Source organism: Mustela putorius, unplaced genomic scaffold, assembly GCF_011764305.1.
Source record: "Mustela putorius furo isolate JIRA1106 unplaced genomic scaffold, ASM1176430v1.1 tig00000179_pilon_pilon_pilon, whole genome shotgun sequence".
In the NCBI taxonomy this organism is placed as follows: Eukaryota; Metazoa; Chordata; class Mammalia; order Carnivora; family Mustelidae; genus Mustela; species Mustela putorius.
This window is the reverse complement of record NW_025421305.1, coordinates 382156-386258: the sequence shown is the minus strand read 5'-3', so window position 1 is coordinate 386258 and position 4103 is coordinate 382156. Positions and strand designations below refer to the sequence as shown.

The 4103-nt window shown below is 37.9% G+C and overlaps 1 pseudogene; it reads right to left on the bottom strand.

Annotated features, from left to right (window-relative positions):
- Nucleotides 1-2099: 2099 nt before the first annotated feature.
- LOC101678236 lies at nt 2100-3764 on the bottom strand (annotated as a pseudogene).
- Nucleotides 3765-4103: the final 339 nt, after the last annotated feature.

The following is a 4103-nucleotide window of genomic DNA, read 5'->3' as shown; positions in this document are numbered from 1 at the left end:
GAAAACAGTGTGGTGTGGCTGGAGAGCAAAATGCAGTGGATGTGAGAAGCTAGCTATGGCCATGGGGAGCAGATCACCTGGGTCCCTGTAACCCAGATTAGAGAAGTTCAACCTTTTCAAGAGATTTAAACAGAGAAAATACCTGGTTAGAGTGAAAAAATACTTCTGCTTCAGTTTAGAGAGTAAGTTTCGGGAAGCCCTAGTCAGGAAGCTATTAGCAATATGTCTACATGATAGACCATAGTAGCTTGGACTCAGTAAAGATAGAAAAGAGGAATGGAAACTTTACAATTTATAAATTAAAATCAACAAAATATAGTGGTGCATTGGCTATTAGCTATTCAATGGTGTATTGCTCTGGCTTGAAGAATTGGATAGGGGAGCATGCTGTTCAACAGCGAACAGTGGGAGAAGAGACTGGGAAGGTGGTCAGGAGTTTGGCTAAACTGGCTGTTTAGGATATGTCTAGAACGTGCAAGTGAAAACACTGTGAATTGGATGTATCAACCTGAAACTGAGAAGCCTGCTAGAGATTTATATGTAAAAGTCACAAAAATATGCCTGGTAACTGAAGACCAAAGGAAGGGTGTCTGTACAAGGAATGCACAGAATGAAAAGAGACAAGGACTGAAGAATATGCCTTGAAGGGCATTTGACATTTCAGGATTGTTTTGAGAAAACTGAGTCAGCAAAGAAAAAAGAGAAGGAGCAGTCAGAAAATAGAGGACATCCCAGGAGACGTGATGTAGAAGTTGAAATAAAGATGGAGTACTCAGATGGGTTTAGCATTCTAGAAACTCAAGTAAAATCCGGGCTAAAGTTGCCCACTGATTTAGATTACTTATAAATGTCATGGATGACCTGATGAAGAATTGTTACAGTAGGGTCATGGGATTGCAAGCTGAATGGGAGTGGTTTGATTAGTATGGAGATTGAAAAATTGGTAAAGTAAGTGTTAACTAATTCGGGCAAGGAAGGATTAGTGTAAATAAGGAGTAAGGGAGAGCTTTCAAAAATTGCTGAGATGAATTTGGGGCCATATTATGAAATTTAACTCACCAGTAATACCTAATTACAGTTTATGATGATTTTTAATTTATGAAATAGATTTACATGTTGTTTTTACCCCTATAATCTGTTAAATTTCATCTTGTTTCTGGCATTTTGTTACCTTCTCTCCGTTCCTCTCAATTCATACTTTTATTTTTCATATCAAGACAAATTATTGCCATTGTCTTTGCCTAGCATTCTGTCCCTCCATTCCAGTTTAACTGATCTTTTCTACCTGGATAGACAAGTGTTTTAACCACAGGATACTTGTTTGTATCTTGTGCCTTTGAATATCCAGTCTTAGTTTGACCTTCTTTTGGCTTCTGTTTTTCATGCCTTGATTGATGGAGCCCATCAATCATGCATAATGACCTGGTTTTCCAGGATCTTCTGAGCCTGTTAGTACGGGAGCCATGCCAGCTGACACATATAAGTGCATTACTAGACTGTCAGTAATGTTAGACATTCCACAATAAGTATTTAATAAATTTAGGTAAGCATTTGTTCCTTTCCAAAAAGTCAAATATCTCTAAACATGGTATGAGAATCATCACCTTAATTCAGTTTCAGTCCCCCTTTTCATTGTTTTCGAACAAATTTTTATTACACAAAGGTTTTTACATAAGTGGATATTTCTCTACTTTGTACACTATTATTCTTAACTCTCCACAGAAAGGTGCTTCTTAACTTTTCATCTGGTGATGGCAAACACCAAAATCCTGATTTTAACAGAATACAAATGCCTCTGGGATTTAAGGTGAAAGCAGTATTTTGGTACCTGGCTCTTGTATTCAGTTATCCGGAATATACCAATGTCTTATTAAAAAATAAAAAATAAATTATCTGTAGGCATGGACAGTGACAATAGTCAGCCATTATATGCTGTCAACTGAAACCAGTAACTGATTGTTGTAGTGATTTTTTAAACATCATCCAGTCTTTTCTTTAGTCCTTTCCTTCAGCTGACTTCTCTGAAGTTATTGTTGAGGAGCTCAGCCTTGAGCTTCCTCTCACAGTTCATTAATAAGGGTAAAGCACTATTCTAGGAATCAGGACATGTCACCTCTCATATAACCTCCCATTCCACCCATTCTGCCCACTCCTGGGTCCTTCTCTTTAGGAATTTCAGGGACTATAGCTTCTGCTGCTGTTAACAGAGAAGCCACTCCAGCAGCATCCAAGAAAGGAGTTCTTACAACATTAGTTGGATCAATGATTCCTTTTCCACCATATTCACAAAGTCTCCAACTATAGCATCATAACCGACTTCTGAGGAACTCTGTATAATTTTCTCAATCGTCAGTGACCCTTCAACACAGGCATTCTTAGCAATGGTCATTGCAGGAATTTTAAGTGTTCTCTTAGTAATTTCTATACCAATGTTTTGATCTTCATTAGTTGGAATTATTGAATCTAAGCCTGGAAAGCACCAAAGCAGGACACAGCCCCACTGCCTTCTTCAACAGGAGCTTGTGTAGCTTTGACAATATCTGTAACTCTGTTCATTCACTTCAACATCACTTGTCCCACCAAACTTCAGCACAGCTATTCCTGAGAGTTTTGCCAGAAATTCTTTCAGCTTTTCGTATTTTCTAGTTGTGATGTCTAACTGCTCAATGACTCCTTGAATATGGTTTTCAACTTGAACCTCTTCACCTTTTCCTTTTAAGAGCATGGCATCATCTTTTGTCACAATGATCTCTCCAACCTTTCCCAAGTCATGAGGCTGAACATCTTCAAGATTTAAAGTCAATCCTTCTCCACACATTTCACCACCAGTAGCGATAGTCATGTCTTTAAACCTGTTCTTTCTATTATCATCAAAAGCTGGAGCTTACACTACTACAGCCTAAAAATCAACTTTTAGCTTTCTCAAAATGAGTGTACTCAGAGATTCTCCATCAACATCTTCAGCAATTAAGACCAAGGGCTTAGAGTGAGTGTTGGCAATTTCAAGAGCAGGTACAATGGACTGGACACTAGCATTTTCTTTTCACTCAATAGAACATAGGCATCTTGGAATTCACATTTCTGAACTTTTGATGCATTAATAAAGAGAAATATATCCTTGATCAAACTTCATGCCTTCTATAACTTCTAATTCATCATTTAGTTTTTCCATCCTTTCATGTTATGACACCCCTTCTTCCAAACTTTTTCATTACATCAGAAAGGATTTTACCAATTTGTCACCAGAAATCTTAGCACCCTGAGCAATTTCCTCAGGGGTCATCACAGGTTTAGACTGCTCCTTAAGTTGAACAATTACAACATCAACAACAAATAGCACATCTCTCCTGATTTCCACAGGATCAGCACCCTTGCTAAATTTTTCGAAGCCTCCCTTGGCAATAGAGCATGCCAAGACAGTAATAAAGTGATGCCATCCCTAGCCCTTTCCTTTGTGTTACTGGCAACATCTTTGAATAAGTTTGATGCCAATGTTTTTATTTATCTTTTAAGTCAGTTGACTTTGCAATAGTCATACCATCTTTTGTTACTTTGGGACTTCCACAAGTCTGTTCAGTAATTGCTGTCCTTCCCTTTGGCCCTATAGTAATGGCTACAGCATCGGCTAAAAGGTCTATACCTGAAAGCATTAAGGTGGGCATCTGCACCAAATTTTACTTCTTTGGCATAGGCCCAAGTGAGATGAGGTACCAGTGACCTGGATGCTAGCCTAATTTGACAAGGACTACAGGTAATCCAAACATTTCTGCTGGATGGTGGTGGGGAAAGCCACCGATGAGGCAGACCTTCAGAGGCCAGTAAGAGTTCAGTTCCCTTTGTCAAATGAGAGCTAGCCAACTGTGCCTTCCTTCAAAAGTTGACAGGTAGAAATAAAATTTTTATCAAGGGAGAAGTTGAAGAGACTTGACTCTCTTCCTTCTTGATATCTCCATATCCTTATTTGTAAAATGAAGAAAATAATTTTTCCACATTGATTTTAAGAAGATTTATTGATATAAAGTTAAACTATAATTAATTATTATTATCTGTAAGTTGAATGGAATTGTATATTTTGGGTTAGGTGTGGCAATTCATATCATATG